At 38.5% G+C, this 21425-nt stretch overlaps 1 protein-coding gene and 1 long non-coding RNA gene across 3 annotated transcripts in view; one reads left to right on the top strand and one right to left on the bottom strand.

The window, feature by feature from the left end:
- ANXA11 (annexin A11) overlaps positions 1 to 21425 on the top strand; it is a 751397-nt gene that overhangs the window by 142280 nt on the left and 587692 nt on the right. The gene's annotated exons all lie outside the window — the stretch shown is intronic.
- The window catches only part of LOC128077952 (uncharacterized), a 56370-nt gene continuing 40575 nt past the window's right edge, over positions 5631 to 21425 (bottom strand). For both annotated transcript variants that reach the window (XR_008205227.1, XR_008205226.1), the window contains 3 exons: positions 19440 to 19535; positions 7688 to 7853; positions 5631 to 6122 (listed from right to left, as the gene is read on the bottom strand). This is a non-coding gene — a long non-coding RNA (uncharacterized LOC128077952). The remainder of the gene's footprint in view (positions 6123 to 7687; positions 7854 to 19439; positions 19536 to 21425) is intronic.

Here is a 21425-nt window from a genome sequence, read left to right as displayed (position 1 = left end):
TTTTCTGTTCTTTAAGTTCTCAAAAAGAACATCTTGCACACTATGGAATTTGCATGGCAGATCGTCCATTCTCAGCTTTAGAACTCTTGGAAAATAATAGAAATATTACCAAGCATTGTTAAGGCCTCTTTGAAAGTGTTGATTTATGATATCACCCTGCCATCTCCAATTATATTTGACTTATCTTAATCCATCAGTAACAAGAAATTTTTTTTTCCTCTTCCCATTTAAAGTAGCCTTTCTTTGCTCTGATTTTTCTGTCTTTAGAACGAATTAAAGGAGCAGCACTGAATCTTCCTATGCTTGTTGCTGGCTTGTTTTTTTTTTGTGTGTGTGCGTGGGGAGGGGAGGGGGAATATACATTCCATTTTTTATAACCTATATGAATTTAAAAATTCACCTTTAGTTTCTTGCTCAAGCATAACATTCACAATATGAGCTCTTTCCCTTATATCTTTTATGAAACCACAGACAAAAGAAATTCCATTTACTCATGTAAATTATACAGAGATAAAGGCAAGTATTTGGTAAAATATTATGAGGTATAGAACCCTACTTTCATTAAATACTTTTAATAAGATGAACGAAAAGAAATATTATCTGATTCACTGAAATATATTCAATGACAGCTGACAATTTATCTCCTCTCAAATTTGCAGTTATTTCAGTAATTCTGCAATAACTTTTCTGAGATTTCACAGACCAGTATGATTCTTCCGTGACAGTTAATGAGTGCCCTTGCAAACACCACCTTTGTTGAGATATGAAGTATGAATGATGTGATTAGTTCGGGTGAGATTTCTTCTCTAGCATTGCAGAACCATTTTGACACTGACAGTGATCAAACCATCTAGGAATTAATTAACGGGATTAATCTGATTGTATTGACCAGACGTTAAGTTAAGAGTCATTAGTCACAATAGCATTATCCAGAAAGGCAGGCCATAGGATGTCTGCATAAACTAACAGCTCTACATGTATTCCCAAAGCCTTCACAACAAGAGCTGATAGCCTCTAGCTGATAGCCTCTGGCTGATTGCAGGTTCTGAATTAATACAAATTAGACAGATTTTCTCTTAGAAATCTGATACTATAAAAATTGTGCCTATTTTCAAGGACCTATGTAGCATTTTAGATTGAAAGAACCCCTTGCTAAAAATTACATATTCTTTTGATAGGAGTAGAAAAGCGTAAAAGACTTTTCTGCATAACTGATGTCACTGCCACCTGGCAACCAATAGAAAACTTAATGTTGACAAACACACTTAGAACATGCTGAGATGACAAACCTGACCCTTGCAAATAAGTTCTTTGGATGCACACAATCAAAATAGATTTTAGGACACCAGAAGTCTAAATCCTTAGCCTAGGGTTGGTCATATGGAGCCAAGCTGTGATCAGTGCAGAAGAAGGAAAGGGAGAGGCTGCTTGGCTGTGTTTTTGCCAACATATTGTGAGGGAAAAGAAGAACAAATGAAAAAATATAGCCACCTTTAGCTTCTACCAAACAAAGTTCTCGAAATATTCTTTGAAAAATCATGGATTCACATGAAATTACATTCTGAAATCCAGATAATGCCACTCATCTGATTTTGCAATCAAGGGTCCATAAAAAAAAACATTACGTCAGATTCAATCTAAATTCAAATACTCCAGTTTGCAAGTTATAAATCCATAGGGAACAGGATTTCTCCTTTTTTAATAGTAAATAAAAAACCGTAATATTTTACTATTTTTTTTTTTAGTGTTCACAATGGTACTCTTGAAGCCAATGCACAAGGTGAATTCTAGACTCTACTCCAGAAAGGTGAGAATGGGAGCTTTGTTCTGCTTTTCTCCCCTCCAGTTTATTAGATGCTACTAGAAGTTTTGCAATAGCCCTTATCTGTGGAATTTTTTTCTTCAGATTATTTCTACACCTCCGAAGCATTACTGTAGCTCTTTTCAGTCCAACTTCCATCCAATCTGGCAATTACTGAGGTCTTCTCATACCACTTCAGTTTGCCAGTCTAACGAAATGCATATTTTCTCAATAGATAAAGGAAATTACTATTGCTTTAGCAACATCAAAGTAGGCAAAATCTGCACATATATTTTTAAAAACAACCCCCAAAGTATCTCACAATACCCAACACACTGTTCTAATTAGACACAAAGAAAAGTAATCACCAGAGATCCTACAAAAGACAATGAAATCCATTAGGCACAGCGCTGGGGCATCTTATTTGTCTCAAAGCACATAAGGATTACTCAAGGGCCAGAGAAGCAATTCTGCTTGCCCCTGCGCCCCCCCTCCCCCCAAGCTCCTAATAGACGGTCATTATAATGACAATTTGTTTTAATTAAGACACTCCAAGCTCAGCAAGAACTACTGTGGACACCTACAAAGTAAGACTGCAAAAAGCCTCTAAAATCTAGAATAAAAACTGATTTCAGAATGATAACTAATTGTGTTTAAAGATCCAAATAGTAGTAGGATCACCAGCCCTGGAAATGAAGGTTTTCTTCATCCTCAGTGTAGCAGTTTGCAGCTTCCTTCATCACTGAATTTGTCATTATTTCCAATTTCTACAATTGCATATCTCTCTGTTTGTCAGGCATGTAGAAAACCCCAGCACTACTTTCTGTGTACAATTAGATGCACAAAGTTGCTGTTTCGCAAGCTCTGATATCATTTTACATAAACTAATCTAACAAGTAACAACAGAGATGCCAGTATTTGTCAGATTTGTATTCAAAATGCATTCTTCCATTGATGTACCTTCAGTAATTTGTTTCATAAAAGCTAAAACTTGCTACTGTGTTTTGACAAGAAGCACACTCACCGTTAGCTTTTTGTCAATTCTCCCTCAAAATAAATCCATTTTCTCATTGTGATGTGACTGAGAGCTTTGAGCTCTCCCTTTTGACCTACATTGGCCTGAAGAGGTGAACCAAAGAACTTTAGTAAACCAGAGACAGTTTAGAGGAACGTAACCTCTTACACCAATTTGCACTCCTAATGTGAGAATATCATCAGATTCACATTATTTCTGTATTTGTGCTAGATGTCTCAAGGATGTTCTTAGAAGTCATACAAAGAATATGTTAGGAGAAGGATTAATAATCCCCCAAGCACTCCAAAATAACATTTTAACATCTGTTTTCAACCAGCAAACAGTGGAGATTGTTAGAATTCAGTTATTGATCAATGCGACATTAGTGAAATAAATAAATGAGATGTGACTGCCCAATGCCCGTACAAATGACAAAAAGCTGTGCCTGCATGCTACTGCACTTCTTGAACAGCAAGCAACTGAGCAGCCTGTAGGCTGGAGGCAAATTAGGTCTTCTCTATTTTCAAGTTCTTGAGTAGGGTTCATTTACTAATAGTTCCTAACAGTACCTTGGATCTTGACAGTCTTGATAAATCTTCATAGCAAATGTGTGCTGGAGCCCTGCTTTCCACTATTTTTATTGGCACGTAGGCTGGGACTAGTTTGTCAAACCAGGCTCTACAAACACTGGCAGGGCACAGAGAATGAAACCAATATTCTTGAAAGTTCAGTGCCAGATTTTTCAGACCTGAATGCAACTAATCACCCGTGTGCTTCATTTCAAAGGTTGTAAGATGCTTCCAACAGCTGTGCATATGGATGCACGAGATTTGTGCTGTTGCGCTTCTCTTACATTAGCCACCAAGTGTTCTTTGGTTGACTGGCAGGCTTTTGTTTTTATCTTTATGAATATTTCCTCAGTTTCCCACCTACTGCAATCCTATTTATGTCAGAAAAAACAGATATGTTTTAGTTCTTGTCCTTGAAGTTAATTTGAAGCAGGATATGACTGCATCAGAGGATGTCCTTCCTTTATTTAATGAAACAAGATTACAATTCCAGATTGCTTACTATATCTACCGTTTCTCCATCAAATGCTAAAAGCCACTAATGCTTTTAAAAGCTTCTAATGAAGCCACTGGCATCAGCAGAAATACACGAGATGGGAGTCTGGTGCATGCCAGAGCCTACATGGAGCCTCCAGTTGCCTGGAGACTACATGGAGAAGACCTCCTGGAACATGGGATGTATCACCTAGGATGACTGACTCAAGAACAGAAGACAGAAGAGGAATGACAATTATATATTGCAAAGAGATGAGCATTATCCAAAAGTACCAACAGATTTCTGCTACAGAAAGAAACAAATCAATTGTTCGAAAAATGTCGGCTACCTTGGAAAATGTTATGTTTGCTGATAACAGATGTGAAAACCAAAGAGGCCTGACAAGATTTTTCCAGAGTTTCAGCTCCAGCAGAGCTAGTTCAATAAATAATCAGATTTGAGGATGTAACTTCTATTTCCTAAGAACAGCAGGGGAACTCCAGCATTTATCTAGTGACTATATCCATGCTAATCTGCTGACAGTGTGATGAGAACGAAATAGCAATCCACTGCTGATGTAGGATAGCATGGTTGTTATGGAATAAAGGAACAGAAACCTCTCATACACAACAGGAAAGTTGTGCTCCTTAGAATAGAAACCCACATGTTTTCTGGGGGCAGTTCTCACAGGGTTGAGATTCTTCCTGTAGTTTTTGTCAGTGGCAGCACTGAGAATTGATAATATTCAGAAATCAACTCTAGAATTTCTGAAATGCAGGACACTGTTGAGCACCAGGTTCTGGCAGAAGCAGCAATGCCAGGGTCCCACCAGAAAAGCTCCTTATGTCATTTCTGTCAAGGCAAAGAAACTAATTTCACTCTCCAAGGAAAATCTGTACAATTTCCAACCTTGTATGTATCAGCATGTGGCCTCTGGGAGCTTCTCTGCAGCAAAAGCATTCGATATGCATGCACTGCAGGTGAAAACAAACATTCATCTCATGCCAGCAATACCAGCATTACACTTGTGCAGACTGAAATAATACCAAATAGATGTGAGCCACTGGAGACTTTCCAGTCTTCCCAGTGAGAAAAAGATGGTTTTTTCCTTAACAGAAACTTCCTTATCTTTCTTATCAGGATGAAAAAAAAGAAAAGAAAAGAAAAGAAAAGAAAAAAAAACTAGTTCAAATGACCAAGTAACCTGAGTAACTGGGTTCTACACAGCTGTGAGATGCACTCAGTTGCAAAGCAATCTGTATAAGGACATGTATTCTAAGGCATGTCAAACACGGACACCTTTAAACAGAAAGAAGTTTGCAGTCTTAACAACAGTAGAACTAGTGCTCTGCCTATAACAATAATCCCTTTTTTTTTTTTTTAACCAGCTCTTGAACAACAGAAAATGAATATCTACTCAAGGCAATTACCAAAATGACCCATTCCTTGGTTTCTATACTGAGACATCTAAATGTTAAGTCTGAGAAATCAGCTACTAACAGTAAGTGGGTATTACATCAATACCACGTACATATTCCATTATTTTTCTTGTGAGTATTGGTCAAATTCAGCTGTTTGTAGTTGAGCTGCACTTGTGATATTATGATTATAAAAAGACCTGATGAGTTTACAAAAACCTGCCAAAGATCAGGTAATTAAGATAGTAAATAAGTAGAAAGATTTTTTTTTCCAGTAGCTCCTTTAGCTTAATGTATTGTCATCATAAAATTTCATAACCAAGTTATCAGTTGCTTTCTTAATTACTGAGATTTCACGTGTATATAAATACACACACACATGCAGCCAAGTCTCACACAGTAAATGGAGTTGACCTTTGCATATGTTCTACCTCAGAAAGAACAAGTATAATAAGCAAGGGAACTTCTTGTTTGTTGGTTCACATTTTATTGCTTTAAACTTCTGATTTGAATGAAGGTGGTTTTTTTTTCCTCTATTGAATTTAACAGATTAACTACTGTACTTTTAATGAAGGTCTACCTCAGATAAGACTCAGCCTCATCCCATTTATTTTTTTTTAAACAAAACCCAACAAAATGAAAAAGCATTCTATTCCATCTTTAAAATCACAGAAACACAAAATCAGTAGTGTAAGCACTGAATGTCCTGAACTGCCAGCTTCCTCCAGAAAACTCCTCCAAAGCTGTTGTGCTTTACCCACTTCAGCCTGGCCCATTGTTGGTCTAACCACAAGGCTGCCCGTCTCTGCCCTTCTCATCTGTCATGAAAGACCAGCTGGCTTTCCTTATGAAAGAGAAAAACCACATAATATAAGGCTCTTAACAACAACAACTAGATGAAGAGGGGAAAAAAAATACAAGAGAAAAGTTTCCCACATTCCATTCCTATCTCAATCTCCTTATTTTTTTCCAAATCAGCCCTGCTGTATCTCCTTATATCTTATCAAAGAGCATCATTCATCCACTTGGGTTTCCTCCCCTTGTGAGGAAACAGACTAAGATAAGGCAACCTTTAATCTTCCCATTGAAACCTTCGAATGCAAAAATATACAGAACAATTGTCCATTAAATTTCATTGACCATTAAGTGGACAGCCCGTAGAACAAACATATCTTGGCCTAGCAATAATCTCATGGACGTCATTAGAAACGTGTAACTATCTCAACTGCAACTGGAGCAGGTTGACTGCATACTACATTGATATGAGATTGATACAGAAATGCTTCGTAATCATGGAGAAGATATATTTAGGGATGTTGACTAATTATTTAAAGGCCCTCTTGGACTTGTAGCAACCGTAGTTGAAAGTCTCAATTGAATCTACAACAACGGCAATCAGGGAAGAGGCTTTTTATTACACAGGGGACATCCCTGTGATATCTGCAAACCTTAGAAAGTATTTTTAATCTTGTTCTCGAATACTTGCTTCTGTACTGTATTAAGCTTTGCACAGAGCAAGTTACTATCTGGATAGGAAAGTACTGAAGTCTGTCTTTTAAAAATGGAAAACATCTATTGAAACAGTCCATCTGAGAACAAGACAATTATTTCCTGCATTGCACACATGAAAAAAGTTGAAAAATTATATAATTTCATTATCATTCTTCCACAACAGCAATAAAACCCTCGTGATTAAATGACAAAGAAAATATCATAACCTAATTTCAAAATATGAAGGCTTTTTTTTTTTTTTTTTTTTTTATCTTGATGGAGCCTAGCTGCTCGCGAAGATTATTGATCCCTAATTGAAACTGAACAGGACGTATTGGAACTGTTCTCTAAACTAATGATGTACAAATTACATGACAATACAAACTGCTTTTCACTGATATACCCAGGTTTCTCAGTGAGAGATACAAATTCATGCTGGGATGGGCTGTCAGTTTGGCACCATGAGAACCAACTGAAGTCATCTAATGGTATGAGACAATAGACACCAGCGATAGTGTAAAAAAATATATATATATTAGGGCTATGTTCTGCAGTAAGTTCATATTTCTAGTGATTGTGATGTTAAAAAATACACAAAGTGGTCTGCTGCTCTGCAGCATCAAATCTTCATTTGGGCTCCCAGTCATGCTAATGAGGGGAATGTATTCTCTCAGTATTGAGTTCAGTTTGAAAGAAGCGTCAGCATTACTTTAGAGCAAATCAATTTCTGTTTCTTTTCTCCCTCCTCCCCTCCACTGCTCCCTCCTTCTATCAAAAAAAAAAAAAAACCCACAACCTACTCACACTAATACAGTTCAAGGGAAAACAAAATGACATTGATTCTTCCAGCTTTGTTTCCCAGCAGATGGATTAAAGAGAAAATAAATCTATATTTATGAACATAACCACAAAACTCACATTAGACTTGAAAAGTGAAGCATCTCCTCTTCCTGAGACCCCAGCCAGAGCAGTTTCTAAACTATTACACTTTATTTCATGACTACAGGCAACAGGAAAGCATCTAGAAGATCTGTATGTTCTCCAGACATCAAGAGGGGATAAAAAGCACAGAATCTGTGTTCACCTTGATAAAAACAAATGAATATTAATTGTTAAGTACCTGCCAAATAGCGAGCCACTGAAAACCAAAGCAAGCTCTACTGAAAATACATCATGCCAGAAAGGTTGGGATAATGACAGGGAAAAAACTGATGACACAAAGTGGAATCTCTGACATGTTTCACCGGAGTATCCAGTGGCTGGGCAGCAAATTGCCTTTACTGCACTGGCTTTGTTCATTTGGAGAATGAATTGCTGGACTACACAAGTTCGAGGGTTCTTTGGGAATACTTCCAGCTCTCAGGTAATGGGACAAAGAAAAGATTTTTGTAGTGATTCGGCTCATTTCTTGAAAAACAAGTTCAAGCTTCCTTAGAGGTTAGTAACAGACGTGATATTATAGACATGACATTTTACAGACAAGTATTTTTAGCTAAAATAAGAACTGTATTGCTTGAAGCACATTGTTAAAAATAAAACAAAACCCATCCACTTTTTTTTTTTTTTTTTAGCTCAACTAACAACAGCAGTATAAAAACTAAATCACTAATAACCCCAACCATTTAATGCAGAAAATATAATTCAGCATAATAACCGTCCATTTCACTAATAATGCATGTAGAGCATGAATGTACATTCACAGCTTTGACAGGTGGCAAGTAAAAAGACTGTACATATTATGTACTATGTTTTTGTGTATTTTAAACATGCACGTACCAACCCAGTTGGTAATCAAGCTGGCTCATGTTTCCTGCTCATAATGTAAGGCTGTCAATGGATTTAACAAACTGTACTGTGCAGTAGCTGAGATTTCAAAAGGAGAAGCGAGCCACAGCATGACAGCAGTGCTTTCCCCCAAGGACAGAATAATCAGACCACCTAAAGATACATACATCTTATTTAATGGAATGACAAAATAGAGCATAAAAATTGACTTAGCCCCTTTTGAACTGCTTTCCCCAAAAAGACAAGGTAATGCTAACATTGCTGTCATTCAGACACATCTGCATGGGTGTACCCGAACACACGTGCTACCTCGGTTGAATTGAATTAACTGAAACAGAACTTGGAGATGTTACCAGTTTGGAATTGCATCTTTAAGACTGAAGTGAAAAAATGAGGAATTTTCATCTAAATAGTCACATCTACACAATCCTTAAGAACTAGTACATGTGATATATTACCAATGAAACAATATAAATTTAGTCTCTCAAGAAGACCAGGTCTACATGCTGTTTACTACTCACTAACATTGACAGGCTTTGTTTAAAAGCTACAATGACTGAAGCCTCAGTGTGCACACAGAGCACAATGGAACTGCTGGCAGATACCCAAGAGGCTGCCTGCCTCCTGATGACAATGATCCAGACAGTTATAGCCCTTGGGCAATACAAAATTTTCATCTTGGGAGGTGAAAATCATGCAAGAAAGACACAGAGCTTTCTGATACGTTGACCTAAAATATGAAATGTTCCTGCAGACAAATTTATTGTAAGTGCAAAAGTCCCTGCTAAAAGTGAACAAGGTATCTGTAGTCTATCCAACGCAGAATCAGGAATAGAAGAGAGATTTATTTTTGAAACAAGACTCACTGAATCGCAGGAGTTCCGCTGAGCCAGCCTCCATTCTGTCTAGTGGAGCCACCCTTCTGTTGCTTAGCCAGAAACATGCCAGGGAGAAACTCAGAAAGCACTTTTCTCCCCACAGCCCCTCGTCAATGTCATTATACCACACAGTCACACTGCGAGAACTACAAGCTTTTGCACATGTGGCATGCATTTGTTTGTAAAACCTTGGAAAACTATTAAGCACAAGAAGAAAGCCACAGAGCTACCAAAGCAAGCACAGCTGGCTTTTCTCCTCTTAGTTTTTTCTGTTTTATAATTTTTTTTTTCTGTTCTCTTAAGTTACCAGCTAACTCCTCCATAGAACAAGTTTCATCCTTTCCACGCCTCAACCAAACTGTCAGCATTCATCTTGGCTTGTGTGTAGTCCACCATACCTAAAAATCTTCTTTGTGGGAAGTACTTCTGCCTTTTCCAGAGGTTTGCAGACAAAAGGTACAACTTTCACATTTCAAGACAACAAATGTAAACTTGGGTTATATTTGAGTGTTTGGCGTTTAGAAAATGTATCATGTTCCTCCATAGGCAGAGCGTAAGTAGGGTGGGTGGACAACTGTGTTCAGGAACAATGGCTGTTCTGTCCAAAATCAGTCAGGGTATCGTTTTCCCAGGAGTAGGTACAGCTCCTTGGGAGTCACAGCAAAAGCAAAGGGCTGAGAGATTCCCAGAGGTTCTGCAGCATTGCCCCAGCTATGCAAGCAGCTTGTATACCAACTGAGAGAGCAGCTGTGCTGTACTCCACTTCCCCAGGTGCTCTGCATAAGCTGCAGTAGGCATCACCCTTCTAATGGAGCAGAGGATTAGAATGACATCATCTTAAAGATCCCTCCTAACAAAATCATTCTGTGATTCTGCTAACTCAGACAGTTATGCCTGGCATACAGAAAATGGTCTTTTCAATACCTCAGTTAGAATCTACCTTTAAAATTAAATTCACAGCATGTTAAACTGAGACAGAGAAGACAACCACTTCTATTCTAACGTGTTCTCTGAGGACAAAAAGGGAAGAGATATGAAATAAAGGATAAATAACGAGAAAAATCCATAAACAATCAGGGAGGCAAGTAACAGAGCTCCATTTGAAACATCTAGAGACAAAGGAGAACCTCCTTACTTGTTCCACCATGGGTGGAACAGCCTGAGGCAAACGCTCTGATAACTCTCAGAGAAGGGAGCTCCAGCTCTCCATACATACGCTCACATGCATCTGACCTAGACAGCTGAGAAACTGTGCGCAGCTTTACCTGTTCCCTCCTCTTTTTATAACCTGGTGCAATGGAAGATCTTCCATAGCTTTCTTCTAAGCTCTATCTCCCACAAAAGGCTGCCTTATGCTTAGCCGTAGGGACAACTCTACCAACATAGAAAAACAATATGAAAAGTTTAAAACACTATTCATAGATATTCTCTATTGCAAAATTCATGAAGTTGGCAATTCTCAGAGCAGTTAGTACAGAAAAAAACTCCGCACGTTTTGCAAATGTGTGGATAGCTCACAGAATAGTAAACTCACCAATTCTTTTCTTATCTTTGCTTTGTTTCCAAAGGAAGTAGTAAACTAAAGCTTAATAAAATGAACTTTAAAACTGGGGATTAAAGAAAAGAGAGAGCTGCCACACAATTGTTAGACAAAGAAAAGGATTTTGGTGAAGCATATTTCACACTTCGAGTTCTTTTGTGAAATATTTTTCTTTATACGCCAGGAAAATCAGCACACCTGAATTAATAGTATTTGATCTCACTCATCCTGAATGCTATAAAGTAGTGTCCAGTCCTGGACTTCTGAACAGTGACTAAACCACTCATCTCCCTTCCACATTTCACACCTCCTTCCGCAGCCTTGATACTAACGGAAGCTGTCTCATTGATGAATTATCAGAAATATCTGAGAGCTGCTCTCACAGCTCAAAAGCTGTAAAAACCAGTGGCTAATTCAGAATTGCCCTCAAAGAAATGGTGACTTGAAGTAGAATTAATATTAACCTTGCAGACACAGGGTCACAGGCAGTAACACCTGCACAAAAAGAGTGTTAAAAATGTGCAGATAAGAGAAGTCAACAGGTCAGGCCACCTGCACAGTGAAGCAGCTGGTTCGATGTGACATTCAGCTTCAGCCCATGAGAGGTGAAGGCAAACAGAAGGTTTGGAATAGAAATGTATTTCAAAGTAGTCTCACAAGCAGGTCCCAATGACACCCATCTGCTGGGCCTTGTCAGTGAGGGCTTGTAAAGCCCTCATCAAGGTCAGGGAATGGTCAGAGCTGTGTATTAATGGGAATCAGCAAAAGCTTGTGGGTTTTTGTTTTGGCCAAGAAGTAGAAAAAGAGGTGAAACATGCAGATGTTGAAGAAAAGCAGACAAAGTAGGAACGTCTGCTTGGAAAGCTGCCTACTGCAAGGCAGGTGGGGATAAAGCAGGCAGGGGAAGTGCTACATAAACTGAAGCTCTCTAGAACCCAAATTCTTGCATAAACACAAGCTGACAAGTATCTGTTCTAGATCTTCCTCTCATTATTGCAGAGATTGAGAGTTCCCAAGGTAACAGCCTCCCCTACAAAAACCTGCTGGTCAGTGAAAGGACATGAACCATTTTGGCTGGTTTGCAAGGACATTTCAAGAACAGGACTGTCTGCAAAAGACTGGTGCTGCAAAGACAAGGTCCCCGAGTGACCAGGCAGACAACAGAATAACAAGAATCAGGTTTTGACGAATAACAGAAAAAGCAGAACATACCCGTAGTGCAGGCAGACCAAAGCAAGACCACAGCCAAATGGCATTGGGCACCACATAGCTGGCTCTACTGCTGTAATCACAAAGCTGAACACCATGCCAAGAAGTACACTGTAAGGGAAGTCCTTTTAACCCGGCTGATGAAATCAGAGGCCAAGTCTGGCAAGCTGAACTACAAAGTGTTAAGCGCTTAGCAAAGAGAATAGGGAAATGCTGGAACAATTTGCTAAGAAAAGCCATCAGACTTCCCATGACCAAAAAGCTGTAAAAAAAATTATTGGGATGGGATTTTGCTGAAATACAGGCATCTAGCACCATTTCTAAGACTCTGGGGATCATTGGGTTCCCATAAGTCCTGGCTCACACGTGCAAGTCGCACACTGATGTCTCACCCTGGGACATCTCATGCCATAGAAGTATTCCTAAAGTCAACATCCTAAGAGAAATTATCTGCCTACGGTTCACAATACCTCATCTTTCCAAGTGACAACCTAGACAGCTATAAAGCTTCTGCTTTCACAGACCGTTGAGAAGGCAGAAGTCTCTGTTATTCTCAATGCACTCTGAGCATTTCCACCAGCAGAAAGCTTTAGGGAATGATCACACCACTGACATGAGCCAGGAAGCCTCTTCTCTTATACACTATGTAGAATTTACTTTTTCTTTCCTTTTCTGCAGCACTGAAGTTCAGCAGTGGAAGAACTGCGTGACATGGACCACAGCCCTGTGACATTACAAGTATGTATTACAGCTGCCAGATGGGCTCAGCTGACTCATGCTCAGGATCAGCAAGTATGAGGGTAGGATGGAATTTTGCCCATGGTGATATTTACTGCTTTCTCTCTGTACAATAGGAAATAATTTGCTTGCTGAACGGGTCCAGTGTATCTTTCCACATCAATTTCTTGACAAACAAAGGACCCTCAGGCACCAGCAGCACCCCTCTGTTCTTTGCTTATGGTCATTACTGACCCGAAGAACTAATCTTTTTTTTACTTCTCCTTAATATTACAAAAACAACAACAGCAAAAGCCCTTGACTTCAAGTCTTTGTGCCAGCTATAAAACATGCAGGCATAACACATGACCTATGATACCCAAGAAGTCAGGCTCCAGCTACAGTCCTCAGAAGCACTGAGCAGTTTTTAATTTTTTATTATAAAACCCTACGGGGATAGATTCATAGCATCATTTATTATTATTAGAACACTGTTTTAAAGGAAAAAAGAACACAACAAGTTTAGGCCACAATTTCTTAGGATGCCCGAAGTTCCATTTACATCTCCTGTAAATTAATACTTATTTTCCTACAGTGAAAAAAAAAAATGGGGCTGTAATTTTGTCATTTTGCTAATAACTTATCCAATAATTAAATTACACACAGACCTAAGGACAAACAGAACTTTGCATAATGCCCATTAACCACATGGGGGAAGAGTATCTGGAATGTTTCAAAACATCTAAAAGAATGAACAGACATTTGAAGCTATTCATATTATGCTTCAAAGGAAAAAGACCAAATGTCTCACATGCTATGAATATATTAAAGAGTGCCTTCCTATGTGAGATGCTCTTTGCAGATTGAACCAAACTCTGAGAACTGCATTTTCATGCTTAACTTCTAAAACCTGCATTTCTTCCCCCCCTTTCAGAGATTTTATTGTGATGAATGTTATTGGGCTCTGCATTTATGATAGGCAACACTGGATTTGTACAGATTTTCATTAGCAGTTACATCAGTAGAAACATATACTCAGCATGGAAAAGAACAGCCAGCAACTAACCCAATTTTTTCATGGATCTTGAGCTGAAAGCTTTCTGGCACATGATGTAAGATGTGATCCCAAAACAACTATCGATACCTAGTTCACTATAGTCACCTTTTTCTAATATTAATGCTTTTCTCACACTACTTTCTATCTGCAAGGGAAATGTGGGAAATAACGGGGTCCAAAAGAATGTTAAAGGACACTCCAAGACCTCGTCACAAAGTGCTAAATGAGAAAGATAACTGTTTCTAAGGCAAATTACATACTTCATAATTATTAGCTCCCCTACCCACCCAGTTCTGGTCAATTATATAATAAAATACAAAGTAAAATTAAGATAAAATTTTTAAATATATACATTTATAAATACAAATAAAGTTTTTGAAGTTTTAAAATGATCAGAATTTCCTACAGAGCAAACATCAATTCACATCATAAATTGCACACTGAGAATTTCAACAGTTCGAAAAGAACAGGGAAGATAATTACTTTGAGCAAGGCCCCAAAAGTGGATATACATGATATTGGTACAGAATTATCAATTCAGTTCGGGTATTACAAAACTTGCAAGGAAAAATTATCTTCTGAATGTCTTACATTACCAAAATTGTGTCCCGCTGGTTTTCTTTTTAAGGTTTTTATGCTCTATATTGTTAATTTTTCTGAAGAAAAAAAAGGTTAAATTCAGTGTGCATATCTACTTAGAATTCAAGATTAATATACATTATTGATTTACTGCACTTTGCAGCTTAAAGTATTCTTAATGTCTTAAAAAGCTTAAACATAATTCTATGTACTGAATGACTTATGCAAATATTGCATTAGGATTTAGTTTCTAAGCTACTCAAATTTAAAAGACTAAGATATTATTATGCTACTACTGTCAGCGCGTTCATTCTTCAAAAGAAATAATAGAAAAGCATTTCCACTCAACCAACCTGGTGTCTAAAGATCACCAACTCATAAAAAGCAAGAAGCTCAGCACACGGATAGAAAATAAGCTTTCACTAATCACAGTCAGGGAATTATGGACATTAATCACAGGAACCAGGCTTAAATTTATTGGCAGCCTACAAGATGAAAGACAAGCATAGTTAAGGTGGCTTATTTACCTACATAAGTTTCCACAAGGAAGGTAAAGTGGAAAGAAACATTCAAGAAGCAAAGCAAAGGACAAAGCATCTCATCCCCACAGTTAACTCGCAGGGAAGTCACGGGAAATCACACTCGAGGACAGAAGTGGTTCCACATTTGCCTGAGAATGGTTTTCCCCATGTGCTTGAGGACTGACATGGAAGGAAGTATGAAAGATTTACAAGAGAGGTGGCAGAGGAATAGCAGATCCTGTGAATTCAAAGGTGATCTACAGCTGAAAAGCAAGCTTTAAAAAGACAGCATTTGAGTAAGGGGAAACTGATGTCTCAAGAAAGAAGACAAAAGCTAAAGAAGGATAAAACTTAAGAAGATAAGCACATGTATAGGAAATAATATTGTATTAAAAACACTATAAAAGTTGAAGTATAAGAAGTCGAAAACTCAGCTGAGTTTTGATGAAGGAAGATTGTTTAATTTCAGCACAGTAATATTCCCACATTCTCCTACACATATAATTAAGAGAGAAAAAAGGGGAAAAATAACTGCACTGGGAGCAAGAGTGATAAGAAAGGTTGTTAAGCATCACCTACAGAGATAGATAGTCAGAGGTCAAAGCAGCAGCATCTCAGGAAGGCATTACCAACATATGTCTTAGCTACTGATGTTTACTGACATTTGGATCATTTTGCTAACTCTGAAGAAATTCAGATTCTGCCTCCTCACCTTCTTCGCCTCTGTCTTCTCTCAAATATTTACATTGTCCTTCCATAGACTGCTTGCATTTCATTGCTCTTCATTGCCTTTCATGCAATCCAGCCCAAACACCACAATGACCTCCAGGCATAACCTATCATACAAATGAATTCTCATCAACTACAAGTTGTCAAGTTTGCCTTCTTTTCAGAATCTTTTCCCCAACACCCTTCTCAGTACTGTAGAAGTCCTGCAAAAAGCAGCCTAAACTAACCACACTCGGAAACACTCAGTTCTGCAGCATGAGCAAGAATTAAGAGATTTACAATAGCCACAAAGACAACTTTAAAAGGTTGTTTTTTACATGTGAACTGTGACAGTTCAGAGGAGCTTGTTATGCCCATAGCATCGTTTCCAGAAACAAAAATATATATATATAAACTGAATTTGAGGGTAAAACAGTAGGTGAGGCAAATATAAAAACAAAGATTCACAAGAAAAAAAGCATGTCTACAGTAATGGGTAAATGCAGTCGTGCACCGTAGTTCAGCAATCTATATCAGCATCGAAGCATCCTGTCTGGACCGAACACCTTACATAGGGAAACAGGTGTAATTGATTAAAAAACGATGAAAATGCTATGAAAATGTCTTTATTCCTCTTACTAAACCAAGAAATACCATCAAAAAGCTTTATTTTCCCTAAGATTTCACAGTGAGAAATTTTGCGTATGTTGGAAAGTCAAAATAGACCACATCTTCATTAGCAAACCACATGAACTTCATATTCACACAGTCTGAAAGAATGCCAGTGCCAGAGCAAGATATAAAAAGTTAACATTTTTTGAATTCTAGTTTTTCTGTCAACAATAAATAGCAAGACTGAGCAAGACACTAAGTTTGTTCCATAGACTTGGAAAATCATTTTATACAGCTTTGTAGCTGCCAGGCCTGCGGGTGAATTGAACAAGAAAACACAGTGCTTACTTGATGGCCTACGCACATTGGCAAAATAAAGGAGACTATAGGGAAATATAATCTATTTAAATCAAGTGTGGCTTCCACATGCAATTGTAATAAATTATGCAGATATCTGATACATACCACATAATTACCTTTGCTCCTTCTGAAAGCAAAGGATGACTTTTCTCTTTTAAGATAGCTAAGCAACAGGAGAAGGATGTGAAAGATGGTTGCTCTTGATCTGAACCACAGTTCATTTGTTGTGTTTGCTGTCCCCTAAAAGTGAACGCTGACTGCATCATATGGTTGCCTTCAACAGTAATATATACCCCTACCTCCGGTGAACCAAGCATCTAATAATTGACCTCTTCTCTCATCTTTCAATATAATTGTACTTCTGTGTTCATGGAAATGAGATACAAAGTACACAGAACTACAAAGCATCCATTTCTGTAGTCCATAGGTAATAGCTATTTGACCCTTCTGACATCTAAGGCACAGTGACACCATCTGGCTATTACAGATCTGGCTATTACAGTTGGTAGTGCTAAAAGAAATAACCCTTCAAAGGCATGTAAGGATTATTACAGGATTCCCACATATCAGCTCAATGGCCAGGTGCCAGAGGAGTCTCTGACTCCCTGTAAAGTTCACAAATAGCTAACTGAAGTTAATTTGTCTTGGTTACAATATATCACGAAGCAGTTTTTGGGATGAATTATGTGCAAAATGATTTTACGGTGTAGGCTAATCTGAACAAAGTACGATAATATGATAGGAATGAGTTACCAATAGGCAGAATTCACCTCTCGGATCAAGAAGCAGGAGCCTATCCCACAAATTTCACAAGGACTACCTATTAGGAGGTGGCACCCATGTAATTGGGACACCCTCGTGGTGTCAGACATCAGGCAATGAAACTCCAGATAACACAGCATTACTACCACTGAGGAATGTTCTTCATAACATTAGCCAATTAAATAAATACTTAAATCTCATCACCTTCCGAAACTCTTATAAACCAAGTTAATATTTATCTTCTGAAATATTCCCCTGAATTTCCTATGACAACGGATGTTAGAAGGAAAGCATAATCAGGTCCAGCGGGACCTGCAAACACAGCAATTAGAAGCTGTCAGGTTGATTAGGAAAAGATCAGGGAGGGATTTGATTTCAGCAGATGTAAATTCTTTTCTTCTTTGTTCTCTGTAACTAAGCTGTGGGGAGCGCAGCTCCTGGGACTCTCCAGAAGGTGTGTAACTGGGCTATTTCTCTGCTTTCACCCGCCCTCACACAGTGGAAACAATCAGTTCCCTCTTGTTTACACTTCCAATGATATTTTTGACAGAAGTGAGAGCTTATGTTCCTTTTCACAGGTTTCTCTATAACACTAACCTCAGTGCTTTGGAAAGGGAGATACAAGAAGGCACAGGGTGAGCCTGAATGCCAAGTGTCTCCCTCTGTTTTGACCTCCCACGCTAACTAGGATGCATTTTTTGCGTCCTCTCTGCAGTTTTCTACACTGGATGTCTCTTCTGCTGTCTCTTACCAATATGTTATGTCATTAGGCAGCCCCAGCTGTATAGTAGTAGATGTGCAGCTCTCCCTTATAGATTCTTGGCTAAGCCACTTGCTGAGGTAGCTGAAAAAAAAAATTCCCTCCTATCCCCCACCTGAGATAATTTGCAGCTATGATTTCTGATTTCCTGGGCAGTTGCTGCCTACTAGGCTATAGTGAACTACTGGGGTGAAGTGTGTTAGTCACAATGTCATACTGGTACAAATAAAAAAAGCCCACAATAATGCAATCTGTCAGCGTTGCTTTTAAAGCAAATAGAAAAGGCAAATTCTTCATCAATTTTTGCTAGTAGTTAGGTTAAATCACAAAGCTGAGAGGAGAATAATTACTAGCAAATATCCAGAGGTAATCTCTTGTGGTCACAGTCTCTTTCAGTAAATACACATTTTTCTTGTATCGCCCATTTATGACAGAGATTACTACAGTTTTCTGTAAACTCCCTTGCACAGAACATTCAGACTGTTTAGTTTATGTACCTATTATATTTGATAAAAATTTTTTACTCTTAACACATAGTCAATTGGAAACGGCTGGTTACCATCTATAAAAATGAAACGTCACGTCTTTCTCAACTTGCTTTAACCAATTCCTAAGCTTAATATTATTATCACACTATCGCTACATCTCTATACTGTTCACCCCTTTTGTGGCAATTTTTCATTAAGATAGTTTGTTATCATGTCTCTGCACTTTTAATAGGTTCCAAATTCTATTTCTCACTAAAAGAAAAAAAACAAGTGTAAGAGAGACGATGGGAGTGCAGGTAAAAACAGTGGAGCCCAGCTGTGCTGTAAAACTGAGCAGTTCCTTGTAGTCAAGTTGCTGGTACCCGTGTTTTGCAGAGAACTGAAACATGTTAGACACTGAAATCCAAAGCTGTCAAAGTGGAGGAAATCCACTTAATCTGTTGTGGAAGAGCCAGCTTGTGCAGACAAAGTCCAGAGACTGTTCTGCATGGGTCTGCTGGTACCTCAATAAGCAATCAGCAGAACAGTCTACGTACGTGCTTTATGAGCACTAAATAAACTTCCATCAGTAAGATACAGCTCAGCTCAAAAGCTCCTAGGTGCCCAAGTTCTTGTTAGCTGCATGCACACCTACAGGTACAGAGCTCTGATGCACTGACAAACACAGCAGGAGTGAATCACAGCACAGGCTTACCTCCTGGGGAAACTGGGATTCAATGAGCTGAAGAAGTCACTTGTTGACTCAGGCTGTATTTTGCAAGGCACAAAAATAATATAACAGATTTGAGACCTAGACAAATATTAAGAACGCTGTGTCAGGAAGACGTACATGGGCTAACCAACTCTGGGACAAACAGTGAGTGACTGTCTGACAGACCAAGGTTATTAGTGATTCCACTTGATTCCATCAAGTTCATCTAATGCTAAGAATAAATCCCAGAGATGTCTTTTACAGGTTGAAGCATAAAATAAAATGAAAAAAGATTTTGTCTTTCAAGCAACAGATCGCATAATTATTCTTTTCAGAATCTGAAACATCATTTACATCCTGGCTTGAAATAACTTCCCATGTATTGCATTTAAAACAATCACAATCCCTTCCCTGTATTATCTTGCAGCCCACAATATGATCTGCATTTTCTTTATTCTGTACACAGGCCACTTCTGATAGGTTTTCCATAGCCCTCTCTTTCTCACACACAAATAACCATGAGATATGGAGCCAGTATGGAAAAAAAATCACCGTTTGCATAGAATAAATAATATCTATACTTATGCTGTGGTTTCAATACAGATTGTATTAAACATCAACAGACTCCACATTTGTAAGTATAACAGGAAGGCTACATTAAAGCTGCTCACCAGCCACAACTACAGCAAACCTTTCAGAAAATGGAAATGAATTATATGCGCCACAGATTTAGACCCCTCTCCCAACTAGAAAGAAGGGAAAGACTATATTAAAATCATTGAAACACTGGGAATGTTGGTTAAAAAAATCCTTCATGGGGAAATTGTTTTTCTCTCACTGAAAAACGAACTGTTCCAGGCACCAGCGATCATATAAAGCCTGTCACTGAATGAACTCGAATCTCAGAATGATGAATTCCTGTCTCTCTCATCTTTCAGCTGCTCCTGGTAAACAATCTGAGATTCCAGCAGCCGAATGCCAAAGCAGAAGGCATTGGGGACAGCTCTTTAGATCCCTGCTGAGTACTCACCTCTGCTGCAGACCAGGCACCTGCTGCTGCTGCAGCAGTCTCTCTAGTCCTAACCTTTCTTGTTGAAACTGAGTTGGCTGTGGCAATGAAAACCAAAAAGCCTTTTGCTCAAGATTCCTTCCTTCCACAGTAACAGAAGCAGAGCCATTCCTACTGCTGTGCTTCATTATAACATCACAATGCAATGCATAGGTCTGCTTTGTTGAAAGTGACAAGACAATACCATCATTATTTAATAAAGACTTGTGAGACCCCACCTTGAATACCACATCCAGTTCTGGGGCCCACAATGTACTACTGATATTGAGCTATTGGAGCAGGTCCAGAGAGGGGCCACAAAGATGATCAGAGGGCTAGAGTGTCAACCCTACAGGGAAGAGAGAACTTGAGGTTCTTCAGCCTGGAGAAGAGAAGGCTTTGTGGGGGGGAGGCTTACAGCAACCTTCCAGTATCTAAAGAGGAACTACAGGAAAGCTGGGAGGGACTTTTTATAAGGATATGTAGTAACAATATGATGGGAAATGGCTTTAAATTTGAAGAGAGTTGATTTAGACTAGATACTAGGAAGTGAAGATAGTGAGATACTGGAACAGGTTGCCCAGAAAGGTGGTGTATGCCCCCTCCCTGGAAGCATTCAAGGCCAGGCTGGATGGGGCTCTGAGTAACCTCACCTAGTGACAGGTGCTGGAATTAGGTGATCTTAAACATTCCTTCCAACCCAAACCACACTATAACCTTGGAAAAGAGAATCTATTGATAAAGTAGTGAGAAAGAAGAGCAAAAGTTATGAAAAATGCATTGATATTCTAAGGAATTAAAAAGGACTTAAATATCACACTATAACAATGGTGGTCCACGCTTATTTGAATATGACTCAAGTCTGTCACCTTCCCAATATAGAAATCATTTTCTGAAAGTTTGGAAGGCATGAACCAATCATGACAAGCAGCTAAAATCCA

This window comes from Tympanuchus pallidicinctus, unplaced genomic scaffold, assembly GCF_026119805.1.
Source record: "Tympanuchus pallidicinctus isolate F22 unplaced genomic scaffold, pur_lepc_1.0 scaffold16, whole genome shotgun sequence".
In the NCBI taxonomy this organism is placed as follows: domain Eukaryota; kingdom Metazoa; phylum Chordata; class Aves; order Galliformes; family Phasianidae; genus Tympanuchus; species Tympanuchus pallidicinctus.
Note: the sequence above shows the minus strand (reverse complement) of the source record. Positions and strands in the feature narration are given on the sequence as shown.